The following is a 21495-nucleotide window of genomic DNA, read 5'->3' on the forward strand; positions in this document are numbered from 1 at the left end:
TTTATCATTTCATCTGACCTTTCCTTCCCTCTAAGCAGCCTTGTAGACAGTACTGTAGAAAACCAACTGAATCAGCTCATGAGTTCATGTAAACTTGATAGAGAAAAATGACATTATAGGAGGATCTTCCCCTTTGTCCCCTTCCTTTTTCCTTTTCTTTTCTCCTCCTCTTTTCTCCTCTCATTTCCTCTCCCTTTGCCATTTCTTGTTACTCCCTCCTCATCTCATTTTGTCACCCACCCATGACGCTTCAGCTCTAGTGGTGCCCTCTCGTCTTCTATAGCGCTTAGTGAACTCCCCACTACCCGACTCCCTCCGTTCTAGTACTCTCCTCTTTTGCTGCCTCTCTCTCTCTCTCTCTCTCTCTCTCTCTCTCCCCCCCCTCTCCCCTTCTCACGCACATCACCAGTCTAGCGTGAAATGGCTCATATCATCACCACAACAGCACATCTCACACTGTGAGAGCCGCTCCAACCTGGCTGAGTGTGCACCACCGACCACTAAGCCATCAAATAAAGAGAGAAGGGGTGATAGAGAGAGAGAGAAAGGAGGCAGGGAAAGGAAATAAATGAAGGAGTCAGGCACAGAAAGAGAAAAGAGTTATGAGAGGGGTGGGCCAGGGGGGAAAAAATGAAGGAAATGAAATAAGGAGTGTGAGAGTAGTTTGAAATGGGTGTCAATTTGGAAGAAATGGCAGAGAAAAAAGGGAAAAGAAAAAGCAGACACAGCTTTATGAATGCCTTTGTGTGTGTAAATGTCATTGTGCATATTGCATGTGTGACAGAGCAGTAAATCAGGCTGACAGTGATGGTGGGTTTTGGTATTTTAGACGGTGGATGCCAACCGCCTCAGGGCCAGATGACAGAAAACATTTTGTTTGGCATAAAATTAAATTAACATTATAAGATGCCTTCTTTGCTGAATCAAACCTTTTTCCCCAACAGACTTTAATTCCAAAATAGCGAGTAATTACAGTACAACAGCCTCGTAACAAATGCATATGGCTTTATGTATCAGTTTATTACATAATTAACAAATGAGACTATATTCATTTGTCATTTCATTCATTACATCTTACTAATAGCAGGTGGACCCTTCTGCCTTAATTCTTCCGAGCATAGCTTGAGTAAGGTGCTGGAAAAATTCCTGAAGGTTTTGCTCCATATTAACAAAAGTTCAGGCAGATTTTTCAGCTGCACATCCATGATGTGAATCTCCCATATACCAGCAAAATCACAAACATGCGTCCATAAGGTGGAGATGTGGTCGCTGTGGAAACCATTTGAGCACAGTGAGCTCATTGCCATGATCAAGAATCCAGCTTGACATTATGTGACACAGTACGCTATCATGCTGGAAGTAGCATCAGAAGTTGTGTTCACTGTGGTCAAAAGGCATGGATATCATCAGCAACAATACTCAGGTATTATGTGGTTTTTAAATCATGCTCAATCGGTACAAAAGGGTCCAAAGTGTCCCAAGAAAATATCCTCCTGGTGCCACCATCAGCCTGAACCTCTGATATAAGGCATCCCAAATACAGGGTTCCTACAGGTTCCTACAAGTTAAATTTAAGACTTTTATGACCCTTTTAAGACTACTAAAAACAGAATTTAATGCCAATTTCATGGCCATACTGGCAAAAAATTTTTGACTTATTCAAGATTTTTATTTTTTATTTTTTTGCTTAATTCAAGCAAATAAAATCTGCCGATGGAACAAGGGAAAATTATATTGGTAAGATTTCTGGAAGATCTATTGTCTAAAAATAAGTTCTTATATCTCACTTGCAAGTTACTCTTTAGGTGATTATGTCTTATTTTAAGTGTGATGAGATATTTTGACTGGAAATGAGAAAAATACACTTGGTAAGATTTAGATTTTTGCAGTGTGTATCAACTTCACCAAGAGCTCGTTTAAAAAGGATGGGATGGGATGCATGGATGTTCAAGGTTATTGATGGTAAATGCACTGATTTTGCTCTTCATAATCCACTCTCCTCTCTGCAGCCACAGGATGGTTATCGTCTAGTGCAGCACTTCCAGTTCATTGGCTGGCCAGCCTACAGGGACACGCCTCTCTCCAAACGCTCCATTCTCCAGTTGGTCCGGAGGTTGGCTAAGTGGCAGGAGCAGTATGACGGAGGAGACGGGAGGACCGTGGTACACTGCCTGTAAGTCAATATACACTGGGAATCTGAGATACAAATATGTGATTAATCAACAAACATGTCTTGTGTAGAGACAAATGACATTAAGAACTCCTTAGCAACACATTAAATGCATTGTTCTTGAGTCAAATGTCAATGTGCACTAGATGAAAGTAACTAGAAGTTAGTGATAATGTATATTATAATGGTATATTCATTTGGGGGTTCAGTATATTAGTTTGGAGCAAGAAATTGTTGATAACCATTTAATCAGTTAATATGAGTCACTGAATATCAAACACAAGTGGAACTGGACATCAAACTAACTCATGGTAACTAATGGTGGACACATTGCATCCAAAACGGCGCGCCACCTGCCAAGCAGAGATTCCGGCCTCCAGGAGAACCCCATAGCATGGCATCTTTGGTCACGTGTCAGTCTAGGCATCGCTGAGTTATTGTAAATGATTTTGGTGCTTTTCAGCTTGCCTTTATATACAGAACATGACCAGTCCTTAACTGACCACAATTCCTTAAGTTGAGCAGTTCATTGCTGAGCAATGAGAAAAACAAGTCTTATGAATGCAGACAAGTTCATTCAAGCGTGACAATAGCTCAACCCGTCTCAGGTTGTTAAGAAATTGTCTGGGATTATCGTATACAGGTGAAACTTAAACATATTGATGCAGATCAGGAACAATAAAACACATTCAAGTGTTGCGTTTTCATTGGCACTGAGTACATATATATATATATATATATATATATGTGTGTGTGTGTGTGTGTGTGTGTGTGTGTGTGTGTATATTTTTTTTTTAAGTTGTTTTGTTCAAACTGTTGAAGGTGTCTAATAAACACTTCAAGTGCATATGTATTCCCTTCATTCTTCAGTTTGTTTGCTCATGCAAAATGAAATGCAATTAGACAGACAGACAGACAGACAGACAGATAGATAGATAGATAGATAGATAGATAGATGGATAGATAGATAGATAGATAAAAAATGAATAATATTTAAATATGATTAATTGAAAGTAATCCACAGCAACTCTGCGATTAATCTGATTAAAAATTTTAATCGTTTGACAAAACTTATAAATTTCATTTAAATACATTCAAGTCCAAATAACGGCAGTAATGTGTGTGTGTGTGTGTGTGTGTGTGTGTGTGTGTGTGTGTGTGTGTGTGTGCATGTGTGTGTGTTTGTCCACGGCTGTGCGGTGCTCAGCTCCACACACCTCCTATCTGAGTAGAACAAATGAAGCTGATAATGAGGGAGGGAAACAGGGGCTGTAAAATCTATAGACGACAGATTACAGGGAACTTCGCTAACAATAACCCCCACAAACACTACCACTGTCCACACATGCACACACACTCCAAACATCGCCTTAAGCACATCACTCATGCTCATCCAATCAGCTCCTTCTGTCACAGCTCATTGGGCCAATCAGAATTGGCATTGATTTGTTTCTTGCAGCTGCTACGAGATTTTGTTAGCTTTTCTGTGTTTTCTCACTGTGTAAGAGAACGAGATAGAGACAGAATACACCAGAGAACCGAGGCTGCTGTGACTTGTTTTTAATTTAAACTTGAACTACAGTGTGCTTTTACCACATTTAATAAGGCAGATTAAATTTTAAAGCAAAGACACTCAAAGTTTCTTTATGAATGAGGCTTGTAGACTTTTGATTAAAGTTAAAGTAGGAGCGAGTATAATTGTTGCTATTGTAGGAAATACAATGACTGCTGAATATTATCTCAATCACTGATCCTCTCAGAATCAACTGATATTAGCTAACGACACTAAACTATTTATTTAAACCTTAAAACTTGCACTCTTTTAATGGAACCTTAACCCTAAGATAGGGTTTGCGTTAGAGTCATGGTTTTAACAAAAAAAGAGGAAGCTCCAAATGCACCCATTAGAAGTCGAATACATGTATTCGACTTCTAATGGTGGTGCATTGTTTAGCGTTGTTGTCTCACAGCAAGAAGGTCCTGGGTTCGATGGATAAAACACAACATGAACTACATCACTTTAAGACAGACTCAAGTGCAAGCCCAAAACTAACTGTAAAATTGGTTATCAGAGACCTAATGAATGTTAAAAGTTTAATAACTTCATGCTGCAGCCAAAATGAGGAGGAACAATTGGTTCCAGGCACCACAAACTCCACCCCTCGCACATATTATAGCTTCTTTTCCAGCTGATGTCATCATGTCTATGCATGTGCTGATGTCAGCGTATCAACTGCCTCTATATACCACTGCCAAGTTTGAAGTAAATTGAAGCTAAATTGATGTTTTTATAGACATTTGAATTTTCGCCCATTAGAAGTAAATGGGAGAACAAAAAAGATTTTAAAAAATCATTAAAAATGTGAATTTTAACCTACTTTTCCCAAAATATAACCATATCTATTCTTGGTCACTGGCACAAACCTAATTTGGTATGAATTGAACCAACAGTTTTGCTGCTAGTGTTAACAAGCAAACAAACCAAACCAAAAACAATACCCCTTGGGGGTAAAAATGCCAGAATAAGATAAGCTCCATTCTGAATCATAAAATTAGCTAGAGATAAAGATGACCTTACATTGGTACACACTGCTGTAGAAAAGTGAAGCCACCTCCATGTTGAAATATGGAGTTGAACAGTGGAATTATGTCCCATGTGTCACGTGTCACATGTGGACTGCAATCTATAATCACAGCTGATATTACATATTAGGGTAGGTACCCTCCTACTTGTACGGTAACAGCTCTGATTATGCAAAATCTGCATTATGGAGTAGATGCAGTCATCTTGTGCACTCTCAGACTTGAATGACATTATGTTGAAAAGTGATTATGGAATACAGTGATGCTAAAAAACAGTGAAGTGCTGCCACTTTAAGTCTTTCTCATATAGACAGTTAAAAATTAAAACTTTGAATCCAGTGTAGATGGATAAAATGTATGATAACATTCAGAAGTTGTGATATTTCACTATAAATCTGTATAAGATACACGTAAAACCATAGATATGATTGAGATTCTTCAGCTGTCACCATCGTTTAAGCCCTTTATTCAGCCCAGTAAATGTGAGCGATGGGTATGCAGCATTCTCCACTGTTGGCTAAAGACAGCTACACTGGCTAATCAGCCCCAGCTATTGATTTCACAGACTCAGTAATACCAGAGATAAGGAGAAACATGATAGTTCAATCAGTAGGCTGTTGAAAATGGATTATTTCTTTCTGCTCCTCACTTGTCCTGGAGGTTGGAGTCTGACGGGTCTTTAAATGCTGAGCACATGTCTCATTTTCAGCAAATCACACTGGGCGACCTGTTAGAGAACTGTGAGGGGTAACAGTCTGTCTGCATTGTATTTACTTCAAGGCGTAAAATATATATATATATATGTATTAAAGAGATAGTCAAGATGGTAAGAAAATACGTGGCACTATCTCATCTAAACAGATCCTAAAAGCACTCATAGTGTGAGGTAATCCATATCTGAGATAATGTATTTCCAGCTGTTGTAAACAAAGCTATTGTCTCCCGCAGAATACTTTAACAGCTCCAGTATAATGATAGAATGACACAGTATCTATGGTTACATGGGCAGTATTTCTACAACCTGAGTGAAATCATTCTGATTAGAACTTGACTGTTATGAATGTAATATAAGGTGATCTGATAAGACGTATACTCACATCTGCAAATAAAAACAACTTTGCTGTCATGTGCAAAGTGGTTCCAGCTCAGACGGTTCATCAACAGGATTTTTTCCCCATCTGTAAGGCCCTGTCACACCATGATGATTTAGGCAGTGTATGCCAGCAAAGTTTCGCTAAAATGCTGAACAATCAGTGTTTTGTTTTTTTGTTTTTTATTTTGGGCGTATACGTAGTTTACGTACACCGTTTGACTGAGACCCCATGGAAGGTAAACATTATGGGCCCTTCAGAAAATGAATTATCTGTAAATCTGTTGTTGGAGCCAGGGGGATATGAGCAGGCGGGCTATGAACGTACTGTAACAACTGGAGGTATAGGGGCACGTTTCATAAGTGTTGTAACAACTGCAATGGACGTGAAAACAAAGTAAAACTTAACTTTGAATGTCCGACTCCCAGCTTCTATGCCTCTCTTTTACTGCGGACCTTACACAGAATTTTCACAACTCCTAACCTTTATCCACTGGGCCTCATGAATTTGTCATGTTTATCCCCCCTTTATGGCACCCCAGCATTTTGTTAACTTATAGATAACATATACAGGGTGGGGAAGCAAAATGTACAATGAACATTTAGTTGTTTTTTCTCAGCAGGCACTACGTCAATTGTTTTGAAACCAAACATATATTGATGTCATAATCATACCTAACACTATTATCCATACCTTTTCAGAAACTTTTTCCCATATGAGTAATCAGGAAAGCAAACGTCAAAGAGTGTGTGATTTGCTGAATGCACTCGTCACACCAAAGGAGATTTCAAAAATAGTTGGAGTGTCCATAAAGACTGTTTATAATGTAAAGAAGAGAATGACTATGAGCAAAACTATTAGGAGAAAGTCTGGAAGATACTATTAAAGAAGAATGGGAGAAGTTGTCACCCGAATATTTGAGGAACACTTGCGCAAGTTTCAGGAAGCGTGTGAAGGCAGTTACTGAGAAAGAAGGAGGACACATAGAATAAAAACATTTTCTGTTATGTAAATTTTCTTGTGGCAAATAAATTCTCATGACTTTCAATAAACTAATTGGTCATGCACTGTCTTTCAATCCCTGCCTCAAAATATTGTAAATTTTGCTTCCCCACCCCGTATAAGCTCAGTGTATTGTGCGTGTCTAAGCCAATAAAAAGGCCACCGCGAGGATTCAAATCGTAACAGCACTAGACATTGCATTATCACCATCACCATCATGCTGAACAAAACTCCGAAAAATGCTACCAACAAGTCTTCATCTTCACCCTCAAGATCACGCTTGTGAAAGTTCAGTTTAGTCAATAGAAGGCTTAGCCAAACAGAACCATTTAGGCCATTTTATTAGACAGCCTAAAAACGTTTCCAGTGGGTTTTGATGTGGTTTTGACTTGGTGGATCATAGGCTGCATGTAGAGATGGCTCAACACAGTTTGTTTCCTTTGGGTAAAATCAGTGGTTCTCCACCTTTTTTTTTTTTTTCCATCATCTTGAACCTCCTGCTGCCCCCCCCCACCCCCACCCCCGCGGAAAAAAAGGGGGGGTTATAGTGCTCCCTAGGTAAGGCCCCCATCATTATCCTAGTTGTCACATCCATTCACCCTCTGAAACAACTTGTGTGTGTGTGTGGGAGGGGGGGGTACCGCCCCAGCTGGGTAGAATTAAGTCAAAGCGTTGCCATGTTGCAATTTAGGATTAGAGTCTGCACAGTACATACACTGGGATGTAAGGCTTGCCTGATTGGTTTTGGAAGCAACATTGGTCATTAATGCTGTCAGTCAAACTTACCAAAAACACACTAGTCAGGTTATAATTTTGCAATTTTTCTAATAAAATCTACCGTGTTTGGTTGAAATCCCATACTATATCCAGCCAGTCAACAGATGAAAATGTTCTGGCCTCATTTCTGCAGGTCATCCCTTCTTCTTTGTCCCTCGTGCATCATTTAAAACACTCAGCTGAACGTTTCATTATTTGGAGTTTTTGGATCACTGTGGCCTGGAAATTAGTCCTGTTACCTCATGTTCCTCTTTTGAGAGGCCCACAAGTGCACCCGGACTAGATTTATTATACATCAGAGAGAACAAGTTTGTCATGTGACTATTGATTGTGATTATTTTCCTGTTCAGAGGTTTGCACTACTTCTGTCACCCTGTCTGAAAAATCCATGTGATCAAGTCAGTTGTTTAATGAAAATATATTCTGATTAAATTATTACCCCATCACCCGAAGGGGAGGCAAGGGGTATTGTTTTTGGTTCGGTTTGTTTGTTTCTTTGTTTGTTAATACTCTAGCAGCAAAACTATTGGCTGAATTCATACCAAATTTGGTTTGTAGATTGCCAGTGACCCAGAATAGATGTCATTACATTTTGGGAAAAGTAGGTCAAAGTTAAAATTTTTTAAATAAATTTTTTAATCTTTTTTTTCCCATTTACTTAAAATGGGTGAAATTTCAAATGTCTATAAAAACATTAATTTTGTTTCACTTTACTTCAAATTTGGCACATATATAGAGGCAGTTGATACGCTGACATTAGCACATGCATAGACGTGATGACATCAGCTGGATCGATGCCAAAATAAGCAACAATACGTGCAAGGGGCGGGGTTTGTTGTGCCTGGCACCACTTGTATTTACATCGCAAATGGAAGTCTAGTTATCAAACACTACATTCTTCTGACGTCTTAAGTCATGATGTCTTATATCTATGTATAACCTCAGCTGATTAAAGAGCCGAGTGCAGCACCCTGACTTTTTAAAGGCAGTGTAGGTATACAGCGGGTGATTTTGTGATGCCTGCCACTCCACCTTTCAGTCGCTGAATGTTTTATTCAGTGTGAATATTGGAGGATCTCAGCTGGAACCACTGGGGGAGAAAGTCTGGGGCTCTTTTCATGGTGGGTGGTCTGACTACTGATTGAGCCTGTAAACACACACGGATGTTTGCGTCAGGAAACTTATTTCTATCACAGAAAGGTATCAATTACATCCTGTCTAAAAGTTTCATTTAAGATATTAATATATATTCAAATGTTTTAAATCCATTAGCACCACTTTTATTCGACTGTGTATCAACGGGTTCCTTTGTCCTTCACATCCAGCCTGTCATTTCCTGTCACTCATTTTACTCTTTCAGATTGTATTGGTGAACTTGTTTCAGTGTTGGCATTGAAAAGGATGATTGATATCTGAAATTTGGCTTTACAGAGACTGTGGTTACCAATACAGTTTACAGTTCCTATTGTTTTAATTCTATTATACAAAAGTCAACTTATTTTTATTCTCTGTAACATTGCATTTTCCCCACACTATACAATCCATTTAGACGTTTACAACCTAGAATGAAGTCAAATATGTTCACTTTACAGAAACGCTGTCACTTCAATATGCCTTTGAGATATAAACTACATAATAGCCTGAACCTACTGTAAGTAAATTATATCAAAATATAACTAACTGTATTGAATATTAGTTCTACCTTTAACAGTGAGGTGTTGAAATGTTGAAAACAGTTCTCTGCCCCCTCTTTGAATCATCCACAGCCTTGCAAGGCCAATATCGACACTATGTTGACCATTGGGTTCTTCACTACATCATGAAATGTGCATATAATTAAAGGTTAATTCCCTCTAATTCAATATGGATGGCCCATTTGTCCTTGAAAGCTGCACTCTACCATCAAAAATCCACTCGCAATAGGGAAATTAATATATTACGTTTCTTTCACACACCTTTGATAAAATCTACCTTGGATCTGAACTGATGCAACACCACTCAGAAAAACAAAGAAGTAAAGCAATTTCAAGCAAAATTGTTCTTTTTGTCAAGGGAGTTTGGTGGCTTTAAAAAGCACGTATGGGCCTGGCCAAGCAAGTAACGGAGTGAGAAAACACTGTGCAGCAACACTAATCATTCCATATCTGTTTTTCAAAATTAATTTAGCAGCAACCAGAATAGCGCAAATTGTAGGTCTAAACAAATACTTTAATATGCCATTGAGAAATAATAACCAAATATTTAATAAAAACATGAATTTATCATCATTGACAAAGTAACGGAGTGAGGAAAAATATACAGCAGTTATTCAAGGTTTGGAAAAAAATACCAAAAAATGCTGTTCTAAATGCTAAAGCATACCACACTTTATTTAATGAGATGAGAGTACATTATATCTAAAAATGAAACTGATATCATTTTTAGTTTCGTTTTAAAAGTCATTAATTCATAATTCATTTTGGTTTTTAAATATAAATTTATTCATTTTTACAAAACACAACATAAACATAAAACAGCCCCACCCCCCCTCCCGCACATCAGTGAATTTACAGCAACACAGTCCTGACAACAGTAAATTAATATGCTACAAATTAGTAATCATATATCAAATAAAAGAAAGAAAAGTGTATGTAATACAGAAAACACCAAGGTCAATCACTCACATCAGCCACCTTATTGAAGAAATTTGAACACAGGGTCCCATATCTGGTCAAACACTTTGCCTCTGTCACCATTATAATACCTTTGTGTTTCCAGATGTTGCGTGTTTCCACTTCCCCCATCCAAAGGTCAGACGTGGGCACTGAGTCCTTCTTCCACACTCTCAGGATCAACTTTTTAGCAATCATCATACCAAACAAAACAGCAGCTTTCTCATATGTATTGGCTGATGGTAAAGCACTAGAAGCCCCAGTGATGGCAATGAGTGGATCTGGATCCCAGTGCTTCCCAACTAATCAAAGATTGTATCAAGATACTGATCAAAGTATCAGTCTTTGGTGACATATGTTTCATTACTATATTTAATACACATCGTTCTGCTGTTTTTTTGTAATACATAACATTCAAAATTATGGTATTTGATTATTATGAAATATAAGATTAGACACAGGCATACAGGGGTTGGACAAAATAATGGAAACACCTTAAAAAATCAACAAAATATAATTTAATATGGTGTAGGTCCGCCTTTTGCGGCAATTACAGCCTCAATTCTCCGAGGTATTGATTCATACAACTTGTGAATTGTTTCCAAAGGAATTTTAAGCCATTCTTCAGTTAGAATACCCTCCAACTCTTTTAGAGACGATGGTGGTGGAAATCGACGTCTTACTTGAATCTCTAAAACTGACCATAAATGCTCAATAATGTTGAGGTCTGGGGACTGTGCCGGCCATACGAGATACTCAACTTCATTAGAATGTTCCTCATGCCATTCTTGAACAATTCTAGCTGTATGGATTGGGGCATTATCATCTTGAGGTGAAGGTGTTTCCATTATTTTGTCCAACCCCTGTATATTTTGAACATATTTATTGACACATTGCTATTGCATTAATGAATATATGCTGTATACACACATTTACAACTTTTACTGCTCTCAATTTACACTGTATTCTCATATATTTTCTTATATATCCAGTTGGAATTCAGGTCCCAATTAAATAAACACAGTTTTAGAAACTACAAATTCTGTCTTTCATGCTGAGTAATCAAAAAATATTGTTTTAGAGAAAAAAGAAATTGACCCTTATGTTCACTTTCATATGGCCAGGCCCTTATTCAGAGAGGGCCATCCGAATGCAAAGTGGTCAAAAACTAAATATGGCATACACTGATATTAACTATTTATACATTAGGTGGGTAAAATACAGGGGCGTTTTGGTCCTGTACTTGTTTGCCGTAGTACAAAAAACTCTAAAACCTTATATGACTCAGCAGTTGCTTTGTGATTCTATATTGCTGCAGATTTTGCTCAGACCCTAAATGTTGTCAGTGAACACAATCAAGCAGTTATACTTTAATGAGATGTTCCAAGTCCAAACTAGTACTGTACCAATGGAAATAGTGATCTCTGGTTGTACTGTTAATACTCCCCTGACGACTCCGTTTTTGCTTTTTCAAAAGGGCTATAGACTGTCAGAGCAAAAGACGTTGGATTAACAAGTCGTTTTTGGTGATGACTGAATTAATGTTTCACCAGATTTAGGAAAAAAAAAAACACATTTTTCAACTAATGCCCAGAAAAAAAAAAATCACCTTCATGAAGAAGTTTATTCAGTCTCTAAATGTAATCTACCGCACAGCTGCAGTTACCCTTAGACATAAAATTGGCTTTTTCAAAATAGAAACTCATTTCACCCACACGCAAACACACACACACACACACACACACACAAACATATAAACACAGGCCTTCACACTTTAACCAACAAATAAATCCTGCTTCTCACAATTTGTCATAATATTGAAACCCATACAAAGTTTTCTTGAGGTTTCAGGCGCAGTTTTCAAAGGTTGACACAATCAACCTCTACACAGCAAGGCAGCAAAGTGGAAGCAGGAGGAGAAAAACAGGGAATCGTATGAAAGAAACCATTAAATTCACTGATAAACGCATCTAAATTGTAGGATTCTGAGGTGAGACAAGGCCAGTTCTGTGAAGAATAACTCAACTTTAATCATATTACATGCTGTCTGGTACCTGCTCGTAACCTTTTCCTTTTGTTTCTGGTCATCCTTCTCTTTAATTTGGTTCCCATCGTTTTTTTAGATGATGATGTTTGATGATAATGACATTTTCTCCTCACCTTTTTCTCCCTCTCCTCTCTTTTTCTTCATTCTGTCTCTGTACAGTACTGGTGGAGGACGTTCTGGAACGTTCTGTGCCATCTGCAGCATCAATGAGATGATCCAGCAGCAGAACATTGTGGATGTTTTCCACACTGTCAAAACACTGAGGAACAACAAGACCAATATGGTGGAGACTATGGTAAGGATTATTGAACTCACATACAGCTCATTAGAATTTCCTTTGATCCAGTGGAAAGAACCTGCAATGAGAAGTTGGGATGATTTGTCCAGTATACACATATAACTGGGACGACAGAACGAACCAGTTTAGTCCCAATACAAGAGATGGAAGTGTAAGCCAGAGACTGTGGATGTCTGGATTTGTGGTTTCAGAACTGTTACTCCCCTATTCATATTCTACCTAGATTTTTTTTATATTTTAAAAGGGAAATGGACTCTGTTTGTGTGTGTGTGTGTGTGTGTGTGTGTGTGTGTGTGTGTGTGTGTGTGTGTGTGTGTGTGTGTGTGTGTCTCGGGCATCACACAAAATCAGGAAAGAGCTGACTGCTGCAGTTTGGCATATTTATGTATATTTGGTCAAGGAAGAGCCTAGCAAAAACAGCAAGTTGATAGGACCAGTATTTTGGGAGATATTCGTAATTTTGGAATACATTAACCTTACAGTTACGTTGGCGGCGACTGCTGGACTAATGCGGTACAGCATGCGGGACTACACAACAAATATCTGTGCTGGGGGACCAGCATCCTGCCCCTTAGGGACAGGATGTGGATTTTAAAAACGCCTCCCTTTTCACATCCCACCCTTGGTATTTATAATGATGAAATCCAGGATATCATCAGTACCAGTTGTAATCTATTACATAAACTAAATATGTAAAATATCAGAATCAGAATTCAAACAGTTGTAATCAAAATAAAATCATATGTAAAATAATAAATATCATGATTTACCAATTAATTTTTTATGTCAGTACTTATAAATTATAGACTAACATTTTTTCCCAGAAGTCAGCTCTCCCCAGCATAAAAACTACCACGTCTAGAACCCATGGTTCCCCATGGGTTAACACACTAGTTCTGATTAGAACTAATCTTAAATTAAATTCATCTTTGCGCCTATAGTCCCTATCAAGTCCCTACCAACTACCAACATCTAATCAGGAATCAACATTCAGTAGAAATTTGAGAAATTTGTACTGAAGTTTTTTCATTTTATACAACCATATACCTGTACTCCACAGTTCACTATTTCACTCACAAAAAATATGATATGCTTATATGATAACATTAGAAAACTTTTACTTGAGGCACATTTTACTGATACTGTGCTCAAGTAAAATTAGGAATTAATTTTTCATTTTATTTTTTTTGAGTATTTCCTCAGTGTTTCCTTATATTTTCCTTGAGTAAAGGATCAAGTAGTGTTAGCACTTCCGCTTCATAGTAAGAAGGTTCCGGGTTCCATTCTCAGTCAGATCTCAGCCCTTCTATGTTTTTACCTGTTCTGGAGTTTCCTCTGTGCTCTCGGCATTCCTGGTTTTAAAACAGGTGAAAATAGGTGAATTCTCCTGCTCGTGCCCCTCACTATGGTGCTGATGAAGATCTGGAGTTGACTCTATAATGCCTTCACTACTCTCATGCTAATGCTAATTCTTGGTGCTGTGTGTGTATTAGGAAAGGGCAAAATACAGATCAGATTTCCCTGCAGGGATAATAAAATTAGGTAATCAGTTCATCTTTAATCTTCAATCTTTTTTTCTTTTAAGCAGCACTTTATAATGTACTTCTAAACAATACACTCCTTATTTTGTAAGTTTTCCAAGGTTGTTGCTTTTACATCTCAGATGCTTAGCTTTTTTTATCTTATCATCTAACATCCTAGATCATTTAGTGCATAGATAATATAGTGTTTGAACAAACGCCCCTTTACGTCCTCAAGAGCCTTCTGCCACCATACCTTAAAAAAAAAGAGTTGCGACCGGGGTGGGGGGGGGGGGGGGGGAGAGATCATAACACTATATAATCTTGTAAGAAAAATTGGGGAATCTAAAAGAACAGAATATTTGTTTTTCAGGTAAATTCAGTTAAAAATAACTTGGCCATTTGTGACATGAAAATATAGCATTAATTGTGATGAAATTACACATTTTTGAGCTGAAAACATAGTTCATATGACCATCAGCATGTGGCAACAGAACTGAAATCCTGTAAATTTGCATAACTTGCATTTACCAACACAAAGTTCCTTTGGGGATTCACTTATATTGATTTCTTATGCACAAAGACAGAAATAAGACCTCTAAGCAAATTTTAGCCGATATACGGTATAATTATAAGAAATGACCACATACTTATTACTGTTTCTCAAACTAATGCTATCATGAAACACCAGAGTAGAACTCCATGTTTATCTTCGGGTCATGAAGTACTGCTGTACAAGTTAGAATAACACAGCACTGTCATATTATCAGACAGCACATGTTTTACACTTAGATGAATCAGTTCATTTGATGCCAAATTAAACATTTTTGGTTGTTAAGATGTGATGACGGTGGTTAAATGGCAGTAATTTATTAATAAGTCAAGCTGACAAGTATAAATGGAGCTGATGGAGACACATGAAACTCAGCAGCCAATGAGACCTTCCAGCCAATGGAATGGTGGCTCAGTATTTGGCAGGTAACAGGTGACTAATGCCCCTGTTTCATAACATATAACAGCTGACTAACGTTACCTTGTAAGGTGAGTCCAAATTTTCCAGGGCATTGAAATGTCTCTGTACCTGCTTATATTTGTGTGGTCACGAACTTGTTCTCTGTTTCTGTACACCTGGAGCACTTTCCATTGACATGCATATTTCTGTTCTCTGCAACACCCACACTAAGGCAGCAGCTGTCTCACCACCTTCCTCATCTCCTCCATAAAGAAATGTTCTATTTGATTGACCCTCCAAACACACATGCTGGTACACACACACACACACACAGAAGAAATTCTAGGTCTACTAAGGGAAAGTCACACACTCAGAGGAAAACATTTTGCGTCTGTAGGTGGATTAGACTCATGAGCACGCGAAGATTTTCAGTATTTGTCAAGGCTGTCTTGTTTTATTGGCTTGGGTGAAATTTGATTTTGAAGAGATTAGGTTTCAGCCTCTCTGAGCTTCACTTTTTCCTGGAATTCCTCATTTAATATTTCTTTGTATACTGTATTTGGGCTCTGATTACTCATGTAACAGAGTCATTCATTTTAATTTCACAGTATTAATTACTTGTACGCCGTCACTCAGGTTTTCTTCAGACTTATGGAATTTTTCCTCAAATTTAAGACAGACTGTCTTTGGAAAGTGATCATATTGTATATGTGTGACCAGACAGTGGTGGATTAGACTGTACACATTTAAGGTGCCGCTACTTATCTTTCTATTTTCCAGAGCTTTATATGTCTCAGAAGCAAATACTGCACTTTTCTACTCAATTTCTCTAACAGCTTTAATTCTTTTTTAGAGTTAGGACATATCTCCATATTTGATGTATTCTAATGACGTTTTTCCTTTTTTCCCCCTCATTCATGAGATGATAACATTATTTAAAAGCACTCTTGAATTCCTTGTAAAATGCATTAGGACAAACCTGAAAACAGGCCTGTTTTTCTGAGCTCATATAAAGTTGACTTTCTAAATATACCTTGTTCTCATAGGAAAATAACACTACAAATAAGTGATCTCGCAGAACATGATTCATCGTTGTAGATAAAACTCCCATCAGTTTATAAGGTCATACAAATGAGCTCAATCTAGCACAACATACACAGCAGCAAAATGTAACATCCACATGAATGCAACAGGAAATGACTCAAAAGTATCACATGTAATAACAAAACCCTGCATATTTTATTGGACAATGAACTCTTTGACTCTAATTACATTTCAGAGGTAGTGTTTGAGTAGTTTTATCCCACAAAAGTTTTCAATGCACAATTTTTACTTTCACTGGAGTATTTTCAGATTGCGTTGTGGATACTTGTACTGAAATGAAGGCTCTGAACACATCTTTCACCTGTGGTTGCTATGGTAGCAACGACATGAAAAATTGAGGTCCATCACCTCAAAATCCACACAATTGCACTTCCAAGTTCCGGTGCAGGCCAATAACAATTTTACAAATGGTCCATATTATGGTCTCTAACACTCAGCCAGTAGCAGCATGGATCAGTGACTTCTGTCTCTCTGGATTTGACATCATCCTTGTATATCACATTGTGAGTGAAACAAGACACTGTGAAATCCAATTTGAATGACCAGAGTGTCCAGACTGAGACACATCTGTAGAAATCTGAGTGGAATCACATTTCACCTCCAAACATGATTTGGATCCAATTTGCAAAAATTCCTTTTGTGTGTGTGTGTGTGTGTGTGTGTGTGTGTGTGTGTGTGTGTGTGTGTGTGTGTGTGTGTGTGTGTGTGCATTTTACTGCACAAATTCTCAAATGTTAGTCAGGATGCAGTGTATACAGTTGTGGAAATTTTTTGTAGACCACCCTTGTTTTCTTCAGTTTCTTGTTCATTTTAATGCCTGGTACAACTAAAGGTACATTTGTTTGGACAAATATAATGAAAACAACAAAAATAGCTCATAAGAGTTGAATTTCAGAGCTGATATCTAACCATTTTTCATGTTTTCTTGATAATAACCAAAATCACTTCAGTTCTTACATCAATACCTTTGGCATTATACTGCCAAAAACAGTGCTTTTAGACATTCCATGTTTTCTTTTCTGTCTGTTTTAGTCACATGATACACACAGGATTTAGTACTTGATTGCATAACCATTGTTTTTGATGACTTTTGATGGTCTAATAATTTTTTCCTTGACTGTCTATTCCCAAAACAGATTTAGACAGATGCTCTGTCCCTGTTTTTGTTTCATAATAATAAACTGCCACATTTAGTAGTGGACAGTTGGAACACAACATGTAATTTTTCTAGATTATGTAATACAATATATTATTGTTGTTGTTTCCAGTACACGGTATCTTTAAGTTTGGCCTGATTCAAGAGAGAGAGACAAGAGGTCAAAACTGACAGTGGAGATTTAGACTTAGATTTAGAAAACAGATGTAATCACACAGTTTTTAAATCAGGAGACCCCAGAGAAGTCAGAAATTATAGACTGGTAACTATTCTTCCAGCAGTTTCCTTCAAACAAGTCAACAAACAGTAAACAAAATGGAATTTAATTGATCCAGTTTCAGAAACATCAGAAATAACTTGACCACCTGATAGATCAGCCTCTGGACATCGAGTTTAATGCTTTTTAATGTCATTTAAGGCCTTAATGTTTACAAAATCTATTTAATGACTTAATGCTTTTTAATGACCTGCATAAACCCTGTTATAGAATGAAGTGAAAAATTGTTCAGTTTATTTGAAGTTTTCAGTCTTTTTACTTACCCGTGTTTTTCATTCTGTTCGTCTGCAGGAACAGTACAAGTTCTGCTATGAAGTGGCCCTGGAAGCGCTCAGCTCTTTCTGATCTGATCCGGCTTCGAGCTCAAGTTCTCTCTATTTTATTTTTTTGTTTTGTTTTGTTTTTTTTATTCTCTGTTGAAGCTGCCTGTTGATCTCAAAATGCAACACCGGGACACATTAAGTGCAAAACTGCTTCTCATGTTGACCCGAACCCAACCTGTGAGCATGTGTTGCCTGTGTGTGTGCTTGTAAGTTGTACGTATGTGTGTGTGAGAGTGTGTGTGTGTGTGTGTGTGTGTGTGTGTGTGTGTGTGTGTGCATGGGTGGGCATGCTTGCATATTTGAGAGTGTGTATCTATAAGTGTGCCTGTGACAACACATAAAAACACACACACCCTGTACAGAAGAGAAAAAAAAGTGACAAACATACACACTGGTGGGTTTTCTGTGTGTGTGTGTTCGCTCCAGCCCTACTGGGGACTTTACATGCTTGTACAAAGAAAAAAGAAAAAGAAAAAATGATAAGTTCAAAAAACAAAAGCTGATGTTTAAACAGAAAAAAAAGCTCCACTTTTTCCTTCTCTCTCTCTGTCCTCTGCTGGGCTGTGATGTGACTATTGTACAGTATTTCCTTTTTAGATATATTCTACGCCTTGAATGTTGTCTCCCTCTGAGGGATGGATGTACACTTCAAGATTTCTTTTTTCTGGAAACTTTTACATTTCTCTGCACTCGCTCCCTCTTCTTTCTTCTATCTGAGTGAGGAAACTAATTAAGTATTTATTTGGCTCAGACACGATCGCTGTTGACCGTGATTCACTTAACTGGATCAAAGCAAAACAAATAGATTTGCTTGTTAGTATTACAGGCATTTTTCTTTGAAATCGTAAGCTGATGAATATTCTCGCAGCTACTGCTACATGACAGCCTCGATGATGAATGGTTATAATGTTCTCAATAAATTAATTGGCTACAAGGAATTTTAATATGGGTTATTTCCTACAGTGCTGAAGTAATTTATGATGTGGTTTGGTTTTAGCAAATGGAGGGAAAAATGGGTTTCAAATGTAGGTGCAGGAAGAAAAAGCAGTGTTTCCTATGATACGAGAAGAAGAGTGGAGACAAAAAAACAGCAAAGAGGGGGAAAAATCGGAGTAAATGTTGTCATCTCTGCTCAGTTTTTCTTTTTACCCTTCGAGATTGCAGGGAAAAAAAAAAATCTTCTAAATCTTTAAGTGTGCATTCACCCTTATTGTAAATAAGATAAGACAACCACAGTCAAACAAACAAACAGACATACATCAAACACCAGACACATTACAAACCCACATCACCATTCTCAACTGCTGTTAATGTAACAACAAAATGAACAAAAAAAGCATCATGTCATTTTTCAGCAGTGATTATTGTTTTATGTTTCTTTGGGCGAAGTGTCCATTCATAAACTAAGGCTGCAGATTGGATCTAAATGTCCACCTTAAATAAACCGATAGAAAACAGCTGCTGGGGACGTGTACATGTGTACATGGAATGCTCTGTTACAGGACACTCTACCAACCAGACAGAAAAAAAAAACAAATAAGCAAAAATGTCATCCCTGTTAGCTTAAAAAGAAGAGGTAGTTCATTTAAGAAGAAAAAAGACCAGACATTTTGGAAATGTCACAGAAGGAAAAACCAAACATCAGTGAACTTTTCATGAGGAAAGATCCTGTAAACAAGTCCTAAAACTTACACTGTCAAAAAACTCAGCTGGTTACTTGAAAGAAATGATGGCAACACATTGACACATATTACTAAGCAGATTTTACAGTTGTAACACATTAACTCTTTCATGCATGAATTATGAAAAAAAAAAGTATCTTGATTTTTTTATTGATTTTATTCCTCAAAATTAGGCTAAAGTTGAAATGCATTTTGATTTTTTTTTTTTTTTTTTTAAATATGGTTTTATTAAGAAGATATTTCACTTTATCAGATCACAGAGCAAGTCCAAATTCTAAAACTAAGATGATATTTTTCATCATTGTATTGCTTAGGGTCTATAGAGACTTCCCCCTTGTGGTTTGGAGAATATTGCCTTTATAACCCTTTGGAAAGTGAGCTTCAACTATGTGTCCACAAATGTGGACATCATGCATGAAATTTATTTTTTAAAAAGTTGATTAAATGTACTTAATGCAAATGAAATATTTAACATAATCAAAGAAATTTTGCAAGAAAAAAATATTTAGAGGTGTTAAATATTTATTTTAAAAAATACACTTATGAAAATTAACAAAAACATTTTGAGCACTTGGTAGACTTTAGTTAGATTTACTTAGATTATTTCAGTCTGTTATTTGAGTATATTTAATCTAGTCAACAGTATGGTGTGTCACTGTGTTGCTGTAACACATACAGGTGATAAATGATGCAGTCCATTGAACTCTTTAATCATCAAGTATGATTTGTTTTATTCAACAGAATTTTTGTTAGAACTTCTTTTATTCTATTTTACTGAGCAAAGCATTTATTTGTTTATGACATTAATTCTCTAAGGCTACGTTCATACAGCAGGTCTTAATGCGCAATTCGGATTTTTTTAGTGAAATCCGTTTTTTTTTTTGGTGTGTGTGCTCGTTCATATTACATATTAAATGAGACTTATATCAGTTTTGAGTATGAACTGAATGCGACCCTGAAGTGACCTGCATGTGCACAACAGGTCCTGATGTAATACGTGACCATGCAGGCACACACTGTGTTTACGGAAGTAAATATGGTTTTCTGCCGCTCCTCCTCCTCGGATGCAGAATTGTGATGTTTGTCGCATTTCAATGGCGTAAAGGTCGGATAAATGCAACCCGGCCATTCAGACCGAAGTCACATTGCAAAATATCAGATACATGTTGGATTTAGGACCTCATATGAAAGTTGTCTGGGTTGGATTTGTGCTGTTCAAACTGTCTTTAATAGATCTGGTACAGGTCACATATGGGCAAAAAATTGGATTTGGGCCCCATTTGCCTGCAGTGTGAACGTAGCCTTAGTCACACAGTTTTTACACTTCGTATGTTGATGAATAGCTTTGCTGCAGTGCTGCGCTCTGACAGGGACTCCTCGTCATGTGTAAATAAACCTTTCAGTAAACACTTCTTCTCGTGTTTAGAAATTGAAAAACGATGCTTCCCGAGTCTCACAGGAAATGGTTTCAGTGATGGTTGACCTGGTGGAGCAGGAGGTCGACATGGCGGACAGTTTAGTCGCCGCTCTGGTCTCCAGGGCACAGTGTGGAAGTGGGAATATTTTAATTACACAGGATATTCCACTGACCTCAGCCCTCTATTATCTTCTCCTGTATCAGGTCAGACCTGTAAACCTGACTGTGATGATAGAAATATTTGTTTACTGTACTGTTCTGAACTGAAAAAGTGGGAGATTTTTCATATCGATCATGGCCATTCTGTGCATTCAGTGTGAAAAGTGTAGTGATATATCAATAACTGGCACTTTTGACCTATTTGTACCTTGTTAAATCAGTCATGCACATAGTAATGTAAAAGCGTTATTCCCACACATGTGGCTACAGTGTAACTGTGCAAAAG

The 21495-nt window shown here is 37.4% G+C and overlaps 1 pseudogene; it reads left to right on the forward strand.

Annotated features, from left to right (window-relative positions):
• Positions 1-19632, forward strand: part of LOC115419930 (receptor-type tyrosine-protein phosphatase T-like) — a 58061-nt pseudogene extending 38429 nt beyond the window's left edge.
• Positions 19633-21495: the final 1863 nt, after the last annotated feature.

The sequence above is a fragment of the Sphaeramia orbicularis genome, chromosome 5 (assembly GCF_902148855.1).
Source record: "Sphaeramia orbicularis chromosome 5, fSphaOr1.1, whole genome shotgun sequence".
Taxonomy (NCBI): domain Eukaryota; kingdom Metazoa; phylum Chordata; class Actinopteri; order Kurtiformes; family Apogonidae; genus Sphaeramia; species Sphaeramia orbicularis.